Source organism: Oryctolagus cuniculus, chromosome 9, assembly GCF_964237555.1.
Source record: "Oryctolagus cuniculus chromosome 9, mOryCun1.1, whole genome shotgun sequence".
NCBI lineage: Eukaryota > Metazoa > Chordata > Mammalia > Lagomorpha > Leporidae > Oryctolagus > Oryctolagus cuniculus.
Genome location: NC_091440.1, coordinates 82380187 through 82401895, shown reverse-complemented (window position 1 = coordinate 82401895; position 21709 = coordinate 82380187). Strand labels below are relative to the sequence as shown.

Here is a 21709-nt window from a genome sequence, read left to right as displayed (position 1 = left end):
CTATACCCGGACACTCCCACAACATCTCGTTTACTGGTTTTATCATTCTTAAAGATGAAGACAAGCTCAATGAGGTCAACGAACTTACCCAACATCATGCCACTAATAAATGCCAGAACCTGGACTCAGACCCAGACCTTCCGATCGCGTGTGCTGTATTCTTTTATCTGCCAACCAGAGCATAGCAATTTCATACTAGGTAAATCCCAGATGGCCTAGCTTAATGCCTTGTTTACCTTCATGCAGAGAGAAATCTGCTCTTTCCCACGGGATGACGTGCTTTGTAGCTTATTATCTTTTATTTTTTTTTAAATTTTTATTGAAGTATTACATAAACACTTCTTGAGAGGTCAAATAACATTATAAGACCTGTAGAAACTAGCCATTCCCTGACCCACCGTGCCTGGGATTATTCCATGCAGTTTGATTTGAATTTGAAAGGGGAGTGAATAAGAAATTGCTTTTGCTTACTAAATGCTGTGGACCAGGCAGTGTGAGTTGTGCTTCTCACAGGGTGTTCTTGTTAATCCACAGACCCATTCTGAGGCATCTCGCTAACCTCTTGTGGGACTCAACCCCTGGACTGTTTGCACCTCACAGGACTGAGCCCCAGATGCTAGGAGAAAGGAGAAACACATTTACTAAAAAAGTATTAAGAATACCATAACTGTGTACACTAATTAAGTGGTAAAGAATTATTTTAACAATTTTAAGGAGAAGGAAATGCTTACTAACCTGATTGGATCAACACTCATAAAATACAGATTATCACTCTGTATCCATAAACATGTAGAAATAAAATAATTAAAAAGAAATGAAAACAACCTTATGGGGGGTGGATATTTGGCATAGTGGTTAAGACTTTACTTGGGACACTCACATCTCATATGGAGTGCCTAGGTTCACGTCCCACTTCTGCTCCCAATTCCAGCTTCCTGCTAATGCAGCCCCTGGGAGGCAGCAGGTGATGGCTCAAGTGCTTGGATCCTGCTGCCTACCTGGGGCACCTGGGCTGAGTTCCAGGCTCCGAGCTTTGGCCTGGTCCAACCCAGCTGTTGCCTGTTGTGAGTGAACCAGCAGATGATATCTTACTCCCTTCTCCTCTCTCTCTGCTTTCAGATAAATAATTTTTTAAAAAGGTCATTGCAAGATATTTTATATTCCATGAGAAAAATTCAGCTGCCTTTCAGAAGTTATTCCTTCTAATCTTTATCATAAACTGATTGGTTATTAATTAGACAAAAAATGAAGAAAAATTCAGTCTGCGCCCATTAATTCTTTCTACACAACCTAGATAGTCATTCCTACCCTCCTCCTCCCTAAAACTTTCCTTACAAATTGTCTAGCTGTTCAAAATCTATACAGCTGGTACGTACTTTTAAGTAAATGTGCTTCATTTGGACTTCAAAATATTTCATTTTATCCTGCCCACAGAGTGGCACGTAGATAACCTTGTGAACTTGTGAGCAGACAGCATGGTCTGCTGCATCTGTGAAATTCAGTGCAAACACTGGCTCTTTTGTTGGCACAAATTCTGTTTACCAATTTTTTTGCTTATATTCATTTCTGTGTCTACATTGTTCATTAAATTTCATCTCTTATTCCAGGTATCCCCTGGCTGTTCTTTGCTGTGGCCAGGCAATTAATTTCATCATGCAACATTGTTTTCCTGGGTTCCTTCAATTGTAAATTCCACACTCTCAGGAACTCTGTCCAGTGCAGTTCCTCGCCTCCCACCTCTGAGCTTAGACTCCCTAGAGCCTGAGGAGCGTTAGCCCCACTGAGAGGAATGGGATGGCAGTGATGGTCCGATGGCCTGCCCCAGGTGTGCTGGATGTTGGGATCCCAGCCCGGATTCTGAGAAATGGGCCCTTTAGTTCCACCTGTCAGCCCCCTTCTTTTTGCTGCAGTTGGAGCCCTACCCTTCCTCACTCCAGCCTCTTCCCTTGGCGGGGGTCTGCTGATGTTGTCCAAGTCCATTGCTATCATCTAGAATCTAGAAATGTCAGTCAAATGGGACAGCCCTAGAGTCAGCTTCCCTTTCTTCCTCTTTCATAGGTAACTAAAAAGGGAAAAAATGCTCTCTGCTTTTTGTTTTGCACTCACTCACTTTGAAATGTACACAGAGTAGTTGAGAGTCACATCTGAGCCATTTGTAGAATCAGGAAAATCAACCTTATAAGGTTAGAGTCACATGTTCTGGCCTTACCCTTCCGTATCAGCCTTTTAGCCTAAATACCTCTGCTGATCTTGAACTTTTCTTCTCATTCGTCTTTTTTTTAAACTGCCTTTCTTCTGCTGATGTGAACTAGTTAGGTATTTATGTTTGTTTAAGTCCATGAAAATACAGCCCCTGTGTCTCACATTGCTTTCAGGATTTGCAAGCAGTGGGAAGACACCAGTCTCCTCACATCTACCTTTGTTCCCTCTTCTTAGCTCCAGCTGCCTTCTGCAAGAACCAACTTGAACCCACAAGTCAGGAGGATGTGCCTCAAGCTCCACAGTCCAGCAAACATTTATTGAGCACTTAGTGTGTACCAGGCTCCATGCTAGGTACTGGGGATACGTAGAAGAATAAGACTTGAGGTGCATTTCAGCGAGAGAGGCTGATATGTAAGCAGAGGATTTTAAAATAGCATAGAAAACAAATTCAGCGGCGCAGCCTTGCAGAGTGACCTGGGAGCACAGGGCAGCCAGCTCAGCGGGGAGATGCAGAAATGGTTTCTCAGCCGAGCCCGAGAAGGGGGGGTGGGGGCTATGCAGTAGAGGGAGCGAGAGAGGGAAGTTAAGGACTGAGTGGAGGGCCAGCCAGGGGTTCTCAGAGGCAGTGGCCACTGAGAAAGGCTGGGAGTGGGGAGTGTTCGGGGCATTCGCTGCCTGCAGCCGGCTTGCTGAAGCAGTGGTTAAGTGGAAGGAAGCGAACTGATCCCAGGGCACTGGGGGAGTTCTTAGTTACACCCATGATTCAGGATTTAGTTAATGCTGCATTTCCGCCTGTGGGCCTCAAGAAGCCGTGAAAACAACGTTAACAGGTTTTTGTCTTTTTCATGGAGCCGTTTGATGCTGATATTGAAGATATGCTTGAGAGGCAGATGGAGTGTGGTTGCAGAATCTAGGCAGAGGTTAACCAAGAGCTGCATTAGGACAAGGGTGACAAGCATAGAGGAAGTGGTGAAATCAAAGAGGTACAATTGGCAGCACCTGTAGTGGTGGTGTGAGGAGGGAATTGAGAATGATGTTCCATGTTTAGAAACTTTGTGGCCTTGGGGCTGGTGCTGTGGCACAGCGGGTTAAGGCTCCAGCCTACAGCGCTGACACCCCATATGGGTACCAGTTTGAGTCCTGGCTGCTCCACTTCCAGGTCAGTTCCCTGCTAGTGTGCTTGGGAAAGCAGCAGAGGATGGCCCAAGTCCTTGGCCACTCTTACCCATGTGGGAGACCCGGAAGAAGCTCCTGGTTTCTGGTTTTGGATCGTCTCAGCTCTGGCTATTGCAGCCATTTGGGGAGTCAACCAGCAGATGGAAGACCTCTCTCTCTCTCTCTCGCTCTCTCGCTCTCACTCTCTGTAACTCTGTCTTCAAAATAAATAAAACAAATCTTTAAAAAAAAGCAATGAAACTTCATTGGCCAAAAAAAAAAAAAAAAGGCAGAATAGATGGCAGTTTGGAGATGATCATGATTTAAGCTTTGGATATGCTGAGTTTTGGGTAGTACTGAGTATCCACTTGGAAAGGTCCATCTTGTCATTGAAGCTAATCTGTGACCCCAAATCTGTGACAGTAACCTAGATTTGAGAATCATCTGTATCTAAGAAACATACAGCTAATAGATGAGCTTGAAAGTATGGAGGTTGATCATTTTATCCATAAACTAACAATGCCTGTTTAAAAACCCAAAGGTGCTTCAACAAAGATACAGATGAAAAGCTACAGATACATACGTGTGTGTGTGTATGTGTGTGAGTGTGTGTAGTGTTCCCTCCTCTGCTAAGGATCAGTTTAAGGAGTATTCCCACATACCTCCTCCAAGAAGAGTAGTGTGTATAAAAAATAGTAGCTTTGAATCTGTGTCCAACAGAAGTGTTTGACAGCTACAGGCTATGAAAATAAAAGCCAAATGACTAATCTCTTTGCTCTAGGGAAAGAAGAGAGAATGTTCAGAAGAAATGAGAATGCTTATATCTTCTAGTATCTAATAAAGTCACCTTTGATATAGACCCACTCCACAGCTCTACTAGCGTGGGTTTAATGTGTTTGCCCTGCTGTCTTTTTATTGGGGAAAATAGTATTAAATTGTACAGCGTACTGCTTCTGTTTAGATCTGGGCTTTCACAAAAGTTGTTTGGATATCTCAAAGTGCAAAATAAATTATTGACATTCACTAAGGAAAAGAACTTCATTTTTATATCTACATAGTGATCTGTATTTACTACCTTCTAAATAATATAAGGAACTTGTATGTGAAGTTAGATATTATATTATGGCAATAATAGAGTTTAGATAATATGTAGCCTGTTTGTGTTTTTTTAATTAAATATTTATTTCTTTATTTGGAAAGCAGAATTACAGACACACACACACATACAAAGAGAGAGAGAGAGAGAGAGAGAGAGAGACAATCTTTCTTTTGCTGTTTTTTTCCCCAAATGGGCACAATGGCCAGTGCTGTGCCAGGTCAAAGCCAGGAAGCTGGATCAGAAGTAGATCAGCCATGACTTGAAGCAATGCATATATGGGATGTCAGCGTTATAGGTGGTGGCTTAGCCCAAGGTGGCCCCATATTATGCTGCCTTTCAGACATACAAGGAACTCTTGTATCAAGTGACTTAAAGAATTTTGTAAACTTTTTGTCTCTGTAAACACCAAAGTGAAACTACAGTCATCAATGGAAAAAACCTGACCTCCCTAATAGAGTAGTGTTTCATAAAGGTGGTGCAGTTGCTAATCCTTTGTGGAGAAACTTGTTCAACAACAAGAAAAATACAGGTCTGCCTCTAACAGGGCAATGACTGCTCCAGTGAGACTTTCACTTATTTTCTGTCTACTTGGAGGACACAGTTTGACCTCAGTGGTTTCCTTCCACCAGTTGGTGTATGCTAGCAACATGAGCATCCATTCCTGGATTTGCCTGAATAAAATACAGTTACAAAGACAATTCATCTGGCCTGTATCGACTCTGGAGCCTGCTGTAGGCTACCTGAGATTGCTTGTTTCCTGTCCACCTCCTGCAACACAGATAGAAGGGGTTGGGTATGCACTGGTTACATAGCATTAGAGAAAGAGAAAGAGAGACCCGCCTTCTGTCTCCTTGTTCATTCCCCAAATAGCCACAGTGGCTGGGGCTGGGCTGGGCCAAAGCCAGGAGCCTAGAACTCCTTCCGGGTCTCCCATGTGGTGGCAGGGACCCAAGCACTTAAACCTTCTTCTACTGCTTTGCCAGGTGCATTAGCAGGGAGCTGGATTTGAAAATGAAGCAGCCCAGGTTCGAACCAGAGCTTTCGTGGGATGCCGACATTGCAGGCAGTGGCTTAACCTGCTGTGCCACAATGTGGGTCTCAAGGTGACTTTATTTTAAGACAGAACTTTGTTTCAAACAGCATCAGGGTTGAAGGATGATAATACTTGTTTCATACTGAAAAAGGATGGGGGAGAAGGTTCTGTATTCTACTAAGTTTAGAAAATGCCAATTAGAGGTAAGCAGGATTGTTTGCTGCAAGATTCAAGAGTGTTTGACCTACTTCTTTGCATGATAAATCTCCGAGACGGAGCGATGGTTTGTAGCATTTCTTAGACATTTCTTCCTTGAGCACACCTCTGAGAAGAAGAAGGTCACAGACCTACAGTCAGAAAATGATGGGTTAAGACACTGCTCTGGAAGTTCTGAGCAAGCCTCTGTGGCCCCGGAAAACGGGATAAACCAGAGGCTCCAACCGGTGCACAATTTTGGTTTATTCAGCCCACATGATGTTTCAAAAAATTTAAACATTTACAAATCAGGAAATGTCAACATAAAAATCCAGGTTACAGGCTTCTCTTGAAAAGTCAGAAGATGAAGCAAATCTGGACTTCAGTCCTGCACAGCATTAGTGCCCGGGGCCCTAGGAAGCCACCCTGGGGCCTAGGAACCCATGACCCTCCGGAGAGATGTTGGCCTCAGTGCTCAGCGTCTACCACGCCCTGGCTTCTCTCACCATGACAGCCTCACCCACTTATCTCACTTGGGTGGCTCCAGAATTCTCTCCCAGCCATGTGGTACCTCTCACATGGCTGAGTTCATTCCAGGCTCTGTGGTTCAACCTGGGTGGGCAGTGGATAACAGAAACATAGAGTCTGCAACCAACTATGCAAAATGTTGATGGTGATTATCTTGACTTGTAAGGTTGTAAAAATTTTCTGCTTCCTTTCATTTACTTTTTTCTCGTAAATATTCTACAACAAAGAGATATTTCTTTTGTAATCAAGAGAATTATTTGAAAAAGCCAAAAAAAATCAGAATTATGGATTCTTTTTGGAATTTAGCTACTATGAAAATGTCTCCCTATATGAAGTTTGGTTTTTGATATTTGGGTGCCTCCTAGCTTCTAGAATATAAGATAAATCCCTTTTTGTCTAAAATGGTAAAGATAAATAAGTAGATATATAGATTCATCTATATTGAGGAAGTGTGAGAGAGCTGATGTTGAAAATTTTGGTGGGGCCGGTGCTGTGTCATAGAAGGGGAAGCCTCTGCCTGCAGTGTTGGCATTCCATATGGGAGCTGGTTCAAGCCTGGGCTGCTCCACTTGCTTGCTAATGTGCCTGGGAAAGCAGTGGGAGATGACCCAAATATTTGGGTCCTGCACCCATGTGGGAGATTTAGAATAAATCTTCTGGCTCCTGGCTTAGGCCTGGCCCAGTCCTGGCCATTGTGGCCATTTGGGAATGAAACAGCAGATGGAAGATACCTCTCGCTCTGTCTCCTTCTATCTGTATCTCTGCCTTTCAAGTAAATAAATAAAATCTTTATTTAAAAAAAGAAAATTTTGGCCCATCTGACTGATGAAAATGATTCCCAGTTTTGCTCAAGTTCCTTGGGCTCAATGAGGAAGCAACATGATACACTTTAAAATCTTGTGTAAGACATAGGCGTGTTTGGAATTCTGAGCTGTAATTCAGTTCCTGGGTAGAGGTAAAGAAATCATGGCTCCTTTCAACACTTGAGGGCGGAAAGGAATTCCTGGAAAGACACTTTTGGAATTCCTCAGAAAGTGGCCTAGAAATAAGGGTAGACACTTTGTGGACAAACAACCAGAGAGAAGGACATGTGGCACAGCAGCAGCCTAAGCCCCTGCTTGAGATGCCACATCCCACATTAGGATGTGAGTTCAGGGCCCAGCGCCTCTGTGTTTTTTTTTTTTTTTTTTTTTTGCCAGGCAGAGTTAGACAGTGAGAGAGAGACAGAGAGAAAGGTCTTCCTCCCATTGGTTCACTCCCCAAATGGCCGCTAGGGCTGGCACTGAAGCCAGGAGCTGGGTACTTCCTCCCGGTCTCCCATGCAGGTGCAGGGACACAAGCACTTGGGCCATCCTTCACTGCCCTCCTGGGCCACAGTGGAGAGCTAGACTGGAAGAGGAGCAACCGGGACAGAATCCGGCGCCCGACCAGGACTAGAACCCGGTGTGCCGGCGCTGTAGGCATTGGATTAGCCTAGTGAGCCAGGGCGTCAGCCAGCTCCTCTGCTTTCAGTTTAGCTTCCTGTTCGTGCATCTTGGCAGGCAGTAGGGAATGGCTCAAGTACTTGGGCCCCTGCCACCCATGTGGGAGACTTGGGTAGAGTTCCAGGCTCCTGGCTTAGCCCTGTTGTGGGCCTTTGGGGAGTAAATCAGTGGATGGAAGAGCTCTCCCCCACTCCCTTTCACGTAGATGAAAATAAATAAATAAACATTTTTAAACAAGGAAAAAAAAAAAAAAACCATGGAGAAGGAAGACAGAACAAAAAGCAGCCAGCAAACAGTTGAGAAACAAAGAGAACAATGGGAAATTTACATTTTATTGATTTTAATATTAAAGAAAAGATAGACGTTTTTATTAGTTAGTTGATACAGTTTCTTGATCCCTCTTAATGTGTTTTTCCTCTGTGAAATGGAAATAACGGTAAATAAAATACTGCATGGGAAATGCTTGGCACAGGATCCTACCTTGGGAATAGACATAAATTATCATTACTGTGGGCGTGTGTTTGGTCTCGCTTTTAAGATGCTGGTTGGGATGCCCACATCAGAGTGCCTGGGTCCTCTCCGGATTCCAGCTTGCTGCCACTGCACGCCTGGGAGGCAGCTAGCAGAAATGCCTTAAGTGCTTGGGTCCCTGCCACCCATGTGGGAATCCTGGATTGAGCTCCTGGCTCCAGGCTCCAGCCTAACCCAGCCTGGGCAGTTGTAGGCACTTAAGGAGTGAGCCAGAGGATGGGGGATCTCTTTCTGTCTGTCTCTGTCTCTCTGCCTCTCCAATAAACAAAAATAAATAACTATTATTGCCAGCATTGGATTAAAAGAAAATGTTTTGCGCTACTTTTTATGTTGATTTCCAGTTTTACTGAGTAGTGATTAGAGAATGTCTTGTATGATAGCACAACACAAAGCAAATTGGAGACTGTCTATTTTTGAGATGTTCTAAATCGGTTTGAAAAGTCACAGTTTTGGAATGCACAATTCTCTCTCCATGAGGTCAAGGTTTTTAACTGTGATATTTAGGTTTGTATTGTAATAGATATTTTGTTTTCTTCACATTGGTTTCTGTGAAACTTTGCTTTTACTCTTTGTATAATTAGAAGCAGTTGTTTTTTTTTTAAAACTTTATTTACTAATTTTACTGGCAGAGTTATAGACAGAGAGGAAGAGACAGAGAGAAAGGTCTTCCATCTGCCTGTTCACTCCCTAAATGGCCACAACAGCTAGAGTTGAACCGATCTGAAGCCAGGAGCCAGGAGCTTCTTCCAGGTCTCCCACAGAGGTGCAGAGGCCCAAGAAGCAGTAGTTTATAAGAAAATGCTAACCATATAGTTAAATTGGCATTTAAGTGGCCATGAGTTAGAAAGTGTTTCCAGTGACTATACCTGAAATAGCATAGTGTAAAAGTAGTTCAATGTAGAAAATGATCAGGACATTTTAAGTGTTTATTTTTATCTATTTGTTTTATTTGGAAGACAGAGGAGGGGGAGAGAGACACACACAGAGGAAGAATCTCTTCCACCTGCTGGTTCATTCTCCTAATGTCCATAACAGCAGGGCAGAGCCAAGCCAAAGCCAGGAACCCAGAACTCCATCCGGGCCTCCCATGAGGGTGGCGGGGATCCAGCTTCCTGAGCCATCACCTGCTGCCTCCCATGGTGCACATTCGCAGAAAGCTGAGGGAAAGTGGAGCTGGGGCTGGAACTGAGGCACTTTGATATGGGATGTGAGGGTCTTAACCACTGCACCAAAAACCCTCCCCTGAGGGATTGTACAGTGCTGAGTGTGTGGCCGCCTCAGCCATCCCGACAGCCTGCGATCCCGCTGCAAAGCTGGTGCAGATATCCCTGCAGAGAGGGGTGGGGGGCTGACCGCCTTGCTGAGGAGCAGGAGCCACATGGCGACAGTGGGCAGGATCTGCACACCGGATCATTTCCTGTAGCCCATGGTGTCTGGTGAGCCCGCACGGAGCCAGCTAAGACAGCAGACGTTTAGCCCAATCTTGAAGACCTTTGGGCTAAAAGACTTCACAACTGTTCTTGGTACGGTGTGAGGAAACTCTTCCTGCCAAGAACGCCTTTTTTATTTTTGTCCTGACTTTTCACTCATTTACTCATTCATTCTTTGTGCAATGTTTCTCAAGCACAGTTCCCAGCTCCTCACTGTAACAATGGATGTGTTGCCTGGGAATGCCAAAGGAGACATTCTTTCAGACGTGGTTAGAGTTCTACTCTATTCCATTTAAAACCTCAAGACAGAGGGTCAATGTTGTGGCTCCGTAAGCTAAACTGCCTTCTGCAGCGCCAGCATCCCATGTTAGAGTGCTAGTTGGAGTCCTGGACATTCTCTTTCTGACCCAGCTCCCTGCTAATGACCTGGGAAGGCAGTGGAAGATGGCCCCGGCACTTGGACCCCTGTCACCCACGTGGGAGACTTGAATGGAGCTCTTGGCTCCTGGCTTCTGCCTGGCCCTGCCCCAGCTGTTCTGACCATTAGGGGAAGGAACCCGCGGAGAGATCTCTCTCTTGCTTCAGCTGTTGCTTCGGCTCTAACTATCTCACTCTGCCTTTAAATCTTTGTCAAATATGAAGGCATAGTTCAGGATAAGAAAATCCTTATGTGAAAATGACTCACAAAAATGCCTGGATATATCGATATTTTTCACTTGATCTTGATGTGGATGATGGAATCAGAAGAATCATTTTTCAGTTTTATTAATTTTATGAGCTGGAGGCAAGGATATATATCTGAATCCCTGGTCCGATATATTAGGGAACAGTGCAACATTGTCTTTAGAAGGTTGTTTTGAAGTATAATTAGCATGTAATAAATTGTCCATATTAAAATATACCATTTGATTAGTTTTTATATAAATATATACCTGTGAACCCATCACTATCCCTCCCAGCATTTCATCCCTTGATAATTCCTCCCTCCCATCCCTCTATCCCTACTGCCAACCAACCATTACTCTACCCTCTGCCCTGCAGATTTGCTTACATTTTCTAGAATTGCATATAAATAGAATTATGCAGTGTGTGAGCTTTTCGATCTGGCTTCCTTCACTCAGCATGATTATTTTGAGATTCACCCTTTTTTTAATGCTAAGTATTATTTTTATTGTATGGATATATCACAGCTTATCTGTTCACTTGTTGATGGACATTTGATTTCCAGTGTTTGGTTATTGGAAGCAAAACTGCTTTTAACAATACTTCAGCCCCAGTAGGAATATTTGCTTCATTGGGGTAAGTTCTCAAACATAGAATGGCTGAGTTGTAGGATAGGTGTAGGTTGAGGTTTTGAGAAACTGCCAAACTTTTTTTCCAAAATGGTCTTGCCTTTTTCTCACTCACACCAGCAGTGTATGTGAGTTCCATGTCCTCCACCTTGCCCCCAACACTTGCTAAGGTTCATCTCTTAATTTTAGTCCTACTAGGTGGGCAGTGGGACGCCACTGTGGTTTTAATTCACAGTCCCTTCATGACTAATATGGTGAACACATTTACATGTACCTATTGGTCTTCTGTATTTTGGTCTGGATGTTTTGCCAGTTTTTTAAATTGTGTTATTTCCTCTCTTATTATTGAGCTTTCCTTACATATTCTGAAGTCTAACTCTTTACCAAATATCTGCCTTGCAAATATTTTCTCCCAGTGTGTGTCTTAGCTTTACATTCTCTCCATAGTATCTTTCAAAAAGCCTAAGGTTTGATTTTTATAAAATCCAACTTATTAATTTGTTATTTGTAGATCAGAGATTTTTACCTGTATTTTATTCTAGAAAATTTATAGTTTTGGGATTTTATGTTTAAGTTAATTTTGAGTTAGTTTTTTCATGTGCTGTGAGGTACAAATCCAAGCGAGTTATTTTTTGTATATGGCTGTCTAATTATTCTAACACTATTTGTTGGGAACATTTTCCTTTCGCCTCTGTTGTTAAAAATCAATTCATTTATTTATGAGTCCATTTTTGTACTCTGTTCTGTCCCATTGGTCTTTTTGTTGATCTTTTTTTATTTTTATTTTTTTTTTTAATTTTTTGACAGGCAGAGTGGACAGTGAGAGAGAGAGAGACAGAGAGAAAGGTCTTCCTTTTGTTGTTGGTTCACCCTCCAATGGCCATTGTGGCCGTCGCGCTGCGGCCGGCGCACCGCGCTGATCAGATGGCAGGAGCCAGGTACTTCTCCTGGTCTCCCATGGGGTGCAGGGCCCAAGCACTTGGGCCATCCTCCACTGCACTCCCTGGCCACAGCAGAGAGCTGGCCTGGAAGAGGGGTAAGCGGGACAGAATCCGGCACCCCGACCGGGACTAGAACCCGGTGTGCTGGCGCCACTAGGCGGAGGATTAGCCTAGTGAGCCGCGGCGCCGGCCCTTTGTTGATCTTTATACGAGTACCATGTTGTCTTTATGTCAGCTCTTGCAATTGGTAATACTGGGGCCAGTGTTCTAACATGGCAGGTAAAGATGCCACCTGCAATGCTGACATCCCACGTGGGTGCTGGTTCAAGACTTAGCTGCTCCACTTCTAATCCAGCTCCCTGCTAATGTGCCTGGGAAAGCAGCAGAGGATGGCCCAAGTCCCTGGGCCCATGCACCTACGTGGGAAACCCAGAAGAAGCTCCTGGCTTCAGATCAGCCAAGCTCTGGCCATTTGGGGAGTGAACCAGTGGATGGAAAATGGATCTCTCTCTCTCTCTCTCTCTCTCTCTCTCTCTTTCTCTCCCCCTCTCGCTCTTGCTCTTGCTTTCCCTCTCTCTCTTGCACATGTGTGCACTTTCTCTCTCTGTAATGCTGCCTTTCAAGTAAATAAAATAAATCTTTCTATTTTACTTTTTCCTTTTCCAAGTTGTTTTTGCTATCCTTGCTTCCCTGCATTTCCATCTGTATTTTATTAGTTTGTCCACTAGGATTTTGATTATGATTACACTGAATCTGTAGTTCAATTTGGAAAGACTTGATAACAATATTGAGTCTTCCAACCCAAAAATATGGAGTAGCTCTCCATTTATTTGAGTTTTCTTTAATTTTTCTTTTTTTAACCTTTACATAATAAATATAAATTTCCAAAGTACAGTTTATGGATTACAATGGCCTCCCCCCCATAATTTCCCTCCCACCCGCACCCCTCCTATCTCCCACTCCCTCTCCCATTCCATTCACATCAAGATTCATTTTCAATTATCTTTATATACAGAAGATCAATTTAGTATATATTAAGCAAAGATTTCAACATTTTGCACCCACACAGAAACACAAAATGTAAAGTACTTTTTGAGTACTAGTTGTAGCATTAATTCACATAGTACAACACATTAAGGACAGAGATCCTACATGAGGAGTAAGTGCACAGTGACTCCTGTTGTTGACTTAACAAATTGACACTCTTGTTTATGGTGTCAGTAATCACCCGAGGCTCTTGTCATGAGTTGCCTAGGCTATGGAAGCCCTTTGAGTTCGCCGACTCCAATCTTAGTTAGACAAGGTCATAGTCAAAGTGGAAGTTCTCTCCTCCCTTCAGAGAAAGGTAACTCCTTCTTTGATGACCTGTTCTTTCCACTGGGATCTCACTCGCAGAGATCTTTCATTTAGGTCTTTTTTAGTAATATTATTTTTTGTTTTCAGTATGTCACATCCATTGTAGGATTTATCCTTAAATATTTAACATTTTATGATATATTTATTTTTAAGAGATTTATTTATTTATTTCAAAGAGTTATGGAGAGAGAGAGAGATCTTCCATTTGATGGTTCACTCGCCATATGGTCACAATGGTCAGAGCTGGGCCAGGCAGAGTCCAGGAGCCTGGAACTCAATCCAAGTCTCCCATGTTCATGGCAGGGCTCCAAGCTGCTTCTTTTGTCTTCCCAAGTGCATCAACAGAGAGCTGGATTAGAAGCAGAGAAACTGGGACTTGAACATGTGCTCATACGAGATGCTGACATCACAGGCAACAACTTATCCCACAGCACCACCACGTCAGCCCTGGTGTTTTTATTTTAATTTCCAGCTTTTCACTGCTGTTCTTGAAATATAGTTTTTTGGCACATTTATCTTGTATCTTTCAGCCTGGCTGAATTCACATATTAATGATTCTAGTATCTTTCTTTTTATAAATTCCAACGAATTTCTACATAGATGATCATTTTATCTGCCAACACAATATTACATCTTCCTCTGAAATTGATGCTTTTTATTTCTTTTTCTTGTCAGATAGCACTAGATAGAACCTGCAGTATAATGTTAAGTAGAAGGAATAAGTGCAGATACCCTTGCTTTGGTCCTGAGCTTAGAGGAAAATATTCCATTTTTTGTTAAGTATGATATCAGCTACAGATTTATCAAAATGTTATTTATTGGGCTGAGGAAATTCTCTTCTGTCTTTACTTTGTTGAGTATCTTTATCAAAAATACCACCCTTCAGGGCTGGTGGTGGGTGCAATGGATTAAGATGCTACCTGCAATGGTAGCATTTCATATGACGCTGGTTTGAGTTCCAGCTGCTCCTCTTCCAATATAGCTCCCTGTTAATGGCCTGGGAAAGCAGTGGAAGATTGCCCAAGTACTTGCACACCCATGGGAGACCCAGGTGAAACTCTTGGCTCCTGGCTTGTGCCTGGCCCAACCCTGACTATCTTCGGCCATCTGAGAGTGAACCAGCAGATGAAAGATCTCTCTGGGTTCTGCCTGGGCCAATTCTGGTCATTGCAGCTTTCTGAGGAGTGAGCCAGCAGATGGAAAATTTCTCACTCGCTCTCTCTCTCTATAACTGCCTTTCAGATAAATAAACAGATCTTTAAAAAGTCAGCACCACCCTTCTAATCTGATGAAGCTTATAAAATGGTATCATACTGATAGAGGTATCATTTACTTTGCCAGAATAATACTACTCAGCATTTACGTGAGTACATTTCTCAACTTGCTGTTACTGGTTACCTATTTGGTACACATGCAGTATATTTCATCTATACGTTAATTAATTTACCACAGACATTGATGAAAGAAGCACAGATTACTTTTTCTCAGTCTGAAAATCCAGACACCAGGACATTAAATGATCTATTTCCAGATCCAAGATTTATAGTTCAGATTTTTTAATCAAGAAAACTTTTTTGAATAAAAAATGTTTACTACCTTTCTGAATACTATCCTTTCTGTTCTGACTCTGCTGCCAACAAAGCACTGAACCTGAGCTTTACAACAAAGGCAAATCTGACAACCGAAGTGAACAAAAGGATCAATGATGGTTTTAATCTAAAAGACCCACAGTGCATTTCAGAAAGTCAGTTACCCAGGTCAAGGATGGACAAGGACTTCCTCACAGTAAGGCCAGTGTTGATATTTGGAAGTTTTGGTTCATCAACCCATAAGCCAAGAGGGAAACATGGCTGCAATAAAGGCTAAAGAAATTGTGTTGCATTAAATGAATGTCCAGTGTACATCAGCCTTGTAATTGTCTGGACTGGTCAGTCCACCAGCGGTGTTCTGTCCAATTCTTAACAGCATTTAAAGCGGAAAGTGAAGTATTTGGCTATGATGTGAAGGGTCAGGTTGTCATCTCAAAGGTGAAATGCATCAGGAACTAAGCCTAGAAGTGACCAGACCTGTTGGGAGTCTCAGTCACTAGCTCAGGGAAGATAATGAACACTTGCTCCAGACAGTGACAGCAGGCCAAGAGGAGAGAACACAAATTAAAAAATGTCTAAGGGGTAAAAATGGCGTGAGTCACCAGGACCATTTGTATAAAGTAAGAAACTCAGGAAGTCAGTGGCCGCAGCTTTGGAGGGACTCGTTTTGTCTGTGCTGAATTTCCACCTGCAAATGCTCAGTGTGCAATTGAATATAGGGATTCAGAACACCGTGGGGACAGTTAGCGTGGGCTCGGGCATAGATGTCATCGGTGTAAGAGCTGAAATCCGAGATAAGAATGACCAGTGGTGACAGAGCTGCTAGTATGCCCCAGCCCCTCTGTGACAGCACTCACTGGCCAGCTTGGTGAGTGAGGTTACACTGTCCAGCATCTAGACAAAGCATTTCAAAAGCCTCAATTATTCGACGAATGCAGAATTCAATGCAGTCCTGTTAACAGAAGACATAACCTGTCAGTCCTTCCTCTCACAGAACTTGTGGTTGTGTCAGGGTGGCATAAAAAAAGGGAGATCTGTTCATGCCATACCCTCTCCCCAAGGAGGTCCACGCTAACCCTCAGAATGTGTCCCGGGTACTACCCTCATCTGAGAAAAGGGCAAGAAGCAGCTATTGCTTTTTGCTGAGACTCACAAAATTGAGCAAGGAAGAGTGCAAGCGTATATGAAATCGGATTTCAAGCCAGTGAGAGCTGTCTTGGAGCTTTTTTAAAAAGGGACAGTCTGTGTGACATTAAAAACTCGCATAAGAATCTGCTTTGGCAAATCTCTGCACCACAGTTTCTAGAATAAATAAAAATGGTTCAGGAGAAGGGTTAGTTACAGGAGCCAGATTTTTCTAAATGTCTTTTTACATTTTGTTAGAAATCACCAAGTTGTTTCTAAAAGGCTGGAGTCAGATTTTTACTACAAGCTTTTTTTTTTTTTAAGTAGGTGTCTTCCAGATGACTAATTTGTGGTGGCTTTAAAATTATATCATGAGGCCCCTGATAATTTTTCTTTCAGCCCCCTTTCCTCGGGGACTGCCCAATCTTGTTTTTCCAGTGTCTACACTCTTGCATAACTAAAGACCCCATTGGAAGTGTGGGATTTCTGTACAGTTGTCTGTCTGTATCAGCAGGGGCTTGGTTCCAGGACCCTTCAGATCCAAAATGTGAGGATGTGTAAGCCTCTTATGTAAAATGCAGTCATGTACCTGTGTAACCCATACACACCCTTCTGTGTACTTTAAATCATGTCTGCATTACTTGTAAAAACTACTACATGTAGGTGTGATTCTGGGAGTTGTTACACTCTGTTATTTAGGGAATAGTGATAAGAAGAACGTTTGTACATGTTCAGTACTGACGCAAGGTTTTTACAAAGACTTTTGATCCGTAGTTGAATCCATGGATGCAGAGCCTATCAGCGTGGGGGTTGGGGGCCGACTACTTTCCATGCTGTGGACATACCTAGCGCTGTGCCATACCTCAGTGCCTTTGCACAGGATCCCCTTGGCTGCCATGGAGTTCGCTCCTTCACTGCCCCCTTCTTTAGGAAGGGTTGACCAAGAAGTGTTTTTGACATCACCCCTGCACAGAGTTGCCAACTTGTATTGCAGTAACTTGTGTACTATAGGTCTACTCCTTTCCTAGATGAAGGGTTCTCAAGAGTAGGGACCTAAGACTTGCCATGGTGCCAGACAACACACATGTACTTAAGAGAGTGTGTGGAAAAGTGAAATTTGAAGATAAGTTCATTTTAGTGCAAAAATAATTGAAATCCATGTATATGAGGGGATCTTTTTAAAGTTCATGGAAAATTACATGGATTTAAACATTTTTTGCACCAAAATAAACTTATATTTTTTTAAAAAAATATTTATTTGAAAGTCAAAGTTACGAGAGAGAGAGAGAGGGTCTTCCATCCATTAGTTCACTCTCCAATTGGCTGCAATGGCCTGAGCTGAGCTGATCTGAAGCCAGGAGCCAGGAGTTTCTTCTGAGTCTCCCACGTGGGTGCAGGGGTCCAAGCACTTGGGCCATCCTCCACTGCTTTCCCAGACCACAGCAGAGAGCTTAATTGTAAGTGGAGCAGCCAGGACTAGAACCAGCACCCATATGGGATGCTGGCATTGCAGGTGGCAGCTTTACCCACTACGCCACAGCACCGGCCCCAAAATAAACTTGTAATTCCATCTTTCAGTGAAATGCCTTCATGGATACTCAATAAATGGTCTTGCCAAAGAGAAGGGAGGAAAATGGGCTTTTAAGGAGTCCTGGAGAATCAGTTGGAACCTAAGACAGAGAGGGGACAAAAAAAAAAAAAAAAAAAAAAGGAAAAGGAAAGATAATAGTGTTTTACAAGCCAAGGAGGCAGAAAATTTTTAACCCTGAAAGACCGGGTCATCTGTGTTAATTGTGTTTGAGAGCCAAGTACTGTACTGAACATCTTCCTCGTATTTTTAGGAACTGAGAAAGAATTCCTCGGCCATTAACACATACCAGGTACTATTTCCATGTTGTTACCTTACAAACAAGGATGCGGTGGCAATGAGAGGTGGCTGGTGCCCTTTTGGAGACAGAGATCCATTGAGCTCTTTGACTTGGTGACATCCACCATTCTGGCATTCTGTACTCTTTTTTTCTTCATAGTGGCAAACACAGTGGATAAGGAGCCTCTCAGTTTCAAAACTGAATAAAGGATTCAAAAATAAGAAATAGTTGCAGGCTACTCTACACAGATGGAGCAGATTTATATGTTGAAGCCAACTTGGTGCCTTACCAGGCCTAAAATCTTAGTGACTCCTCTCTGGAAGCCTGGCGGTGAGAATGATGATTACAGGTATAAAATCACGTCGTTAACTATACAATTACTGCTTCTTCACAAAGATCAAAATAATTCACGAGTACTATTTTAAGGAAATAACACAAAGAAATCATGACTACAAATTGAGGCAGTTTCTTCCTATAACTACTCTAAATCAAGCAGGATAATGGATGAATAAAATGTTCATGGAATGGTCACATCATTTAATATAAAATACACAACTTTCTGAAGGATAAATTCAAAAGAGATCAATATATTGGACTAAAAAGAGAGTGAAGGTACCTAATGGTTGTTAAGGCAGAAAATGTCCAATTATTTAAAATGTTTAATTATAAGTCCAGGTGTTCCATGCACTGGTTAAACTGTTGCTTGAAGCACTCACACCTTCTATCCAAGTGCCTGGGTTTGAGTGCCCACTTCACTTCTGATCCAGCTTCATACGAATATACACAGAGAGGCAGCAGGTGATGGTTTTCAATCCCTTGTGTCCCTGCCACCCACTTGGGAGACCCAGATGGAGTCCGAAGCTCCTGGTTTTGGCCTAGCCTAGCTGAACTTTTACAGCATGAACCAATGGATGGAAAATCAATTTCTCCCTCTCTCTCTTCCCTTCCCTCCCCTTCTCCTGCCCCCATCCATATTTCAGATACATTAAATAAATGAATCTTTTTAAAAGATTTTATTTATTTGAGAAGTCGAGTTACAGACATAGAGAAAGGTCTTCCATCCTCTGGTTCACTCCCCAAATGACCACAATGGCCAGAACTGGGCTGATCTCAAGCCAGGAACTCCTTCTGGGTCTCCCACACAAGTGCAGGGGCCCAAGCACTTGGACCATTTTCCACTGTTTTCCCAGGCCCTAGCAGAGAGCTGGATCAGAAGAGGAACTGCTGGGACACGAACTGGCACTCATATGGGATGCCAGCACGTCAGGAGAAGGCTTAGCCTACTATGCCACAGCACCAGCTCCCCCTTTTTTCTCTCTAAGGAAATAGGTTAAATGAGCTAGATGCCTATCTGTTTCTATTCTGTATGTGCGGGGAGGGGATGAGTCGAGCAGAAGAAGGAATATATTGGATTGATCAGGAGCTTCTCCAGATCTCTGTCTTTTCATTTTTGGAGGATCACGGGACTTGGGATACTGCCAAGTGAGGGTGGGCTTTTTTTCCCAATTATAATTTATATCTCAGGAAAGTCTAATACTTTGATCTAAAATGCATTTTAAAATGAAAATCTGCAACATGGATACTTGACTATTAAAGCAATTACTTCTGATATATTCTAATAAATTTCTGATTTTTAAAAAATATTTATTTAAGGCAGAGATACAGAGAGAGATCTTCTCTCCATTGCTTCACTTCCCAAATGGCCAGGGCTGGACTAGGCCTAAGCCAGGAGCCAGGAGCCTCCTCCAGGTCTCTCACGTGGGAGGGGCCCAAGCACTTAGACCATCCTCCACTGTTTTCCCAGGTTCATTAGCAGGGAGCTGAATCAGAAGTGGAGCAGCTGGGACTTGAACTGGTGTGCATATGGGATGCCAGCACTGCAGGTAGAGGCTTAACCTTCTGTGCCACAGTGTTGGCTAAATGAATTCTTTTTCTTGCCTTGTTCTCACTTTTGCTCCACAGCCCTCAGCTCCATTACAAGGGGCAGCCCCCTGAGTGAGTTGGATAGCTGCATGGTCCTGCAGTTGATGCAGTGAAAGCCTGCTGAAACCCAAGAGTTATTTTGGGGAAGTAAAGTTCCTTTTAGACATCATACACATTTAATAATACTGTATGGCAGTGTCATTGAAAACATGAACTTAACTTTGGTGTCAGATAAAACCTGTCTTCAAATCCTCTGTCCCCCATTCCTAGCTGATCGCCTCAGTATCTGGGTGTGCTCTGTAAAGCAAGGCGATTCAGAGGAGATAATCCATGCCCAAGGCTTAGCACAGAACCCGGCCAGTGGAAAGGGTGCAGTAAGTGATGGTGTTAGGATCTTGCATTCCAGACGCACACGTACTTCCAGCCACCCTTGTAAGAGCAAAGGCAAAATTATATGGGCGCACTGCGTGTAATAATAACACCTTTCCTTAGAGACTTCTCCTTTCTCTCAGATACAGGCTTATGTAGCCTGTGATGATACTGTGAATTAAGAAAGAAAGAGTCACATAATAGCTGGAGCGTCTCGCTGCCCAAAGCCACAAGTCTCCCCATTAGCATCCCGTCTTTTGTGTCCTAGGACTCTGCCTTGCTATGGACTTCAAAATGAAACAGCGTTCTTGAGGTTTGCTGGCGGGAATGTATGTTCTCTTCTATGAAATCGTTCTGCCACACTTTTTGAAAATGCTTTACTCTTTCATTTCTTTACAAGACAAAAGTGTATTTTCATGAAAGTAAGGGAGATTCAAGCAGTCTCGCAGGCTTTCCAAAGTAGTATGTAACGTTGAAGTTCATGGTGCATTTCTACCTGACAGAATAAAAAGGAAAATGATGTAGATAGTTCTCAGCATTGGTAAAAGTATTGTAATGATCTGCTATGTAAATATGATTGTTGGATTATAATTATACTTGCTGCATTATAGTAGCTTCTCTAATCTGGATATACTTACAAAAAATGCTTCTCATTTCAAAAATGTCTATTGTTGTTTGAAGGCCTGTTCCCTAAAGGGCATAAGGAAAATAGAGAAATAGATGTATATTTGCATGGAAGTGCGTTCTCAATTAGGTCCAGAAGCCCAACTCCTACATTTATGTTTAGTTTTTATTTATTTGAGAGGAAGACAGGGAGGGACAGAGTTTCCATTGGCTGGTCTGCCCCATAAATGCCTGCAGTGGCTTGGACTGGGCTGGCCAGAGCTAGGAATGGGGAACTCATTGCAGCTCTGGCGACCCAGTTCTTTGGGCCATCACCTGCTGCTTCGCTTGCTCTGTATTAGCAGGGAGCTGGAGTCACGAGCTGAAGCCGAGGGTTGATGTGCGGCACAGGTGGCTTAACCACCAGCTGAAGTTCTAGGTCAAAAGCTTGCCCCTCAGTTCCTACATTCTGAGGACTAATGAAACCTGTCTGGTATCCAGGAAGGCAAAGTAAACAGTGATTTCCGAAGCAACCCCTAAATCCTTTGTCACAGTCTATCTCTTCCGATCCCAAGCACTGTAAAGAAAAATAGCAGGTTGATCTTCTTTGTCTTTGGACTCACACTGCAGCCAGACAGAACACTGATGTACGTGTTTTTGTGTTTGTGTGTGTGTGTGTGTGTGAGAGAGAGAGAGAGAGAGAGAGAGAGACTGACATTGGAGATGGATGCAGCCCTGGGCAGAGCTGGGCAGGATAAATAATAGAGTTAAGATTTCTGCAGAGTCAGCTAAAGGAAAGAGTGCAGAACATTTCCATGTAAATAAAGTAAGAGGGGTGGGAACAATTGATAGAAAAATACAAAATCTGGAAAAGAAAGAAAATATGCCATGGGTCAAATAGGAATGTTTAGGGAAGAAATGCTGGTTTTTCTCAGACTGTCAAATCTATTGACCATTATTTCACTTGAGAGCTAAGCAGAATTAAT

At 42.9% G+C, this 21709-nt stretch overlaps 1 protein-coding gene across 2 annotated transcripts in view; it reads left to right on the top strand.

Annotated features, from left to right (window-relative positions):
• Positions 1 to 21709, top strand: part of FRY (FRY microtubule binding protein) — a 492126-nt gene that overhangs the window by 99659 nt on the left and 370758 nt on the right. The window lies entirely within an intron of this gene.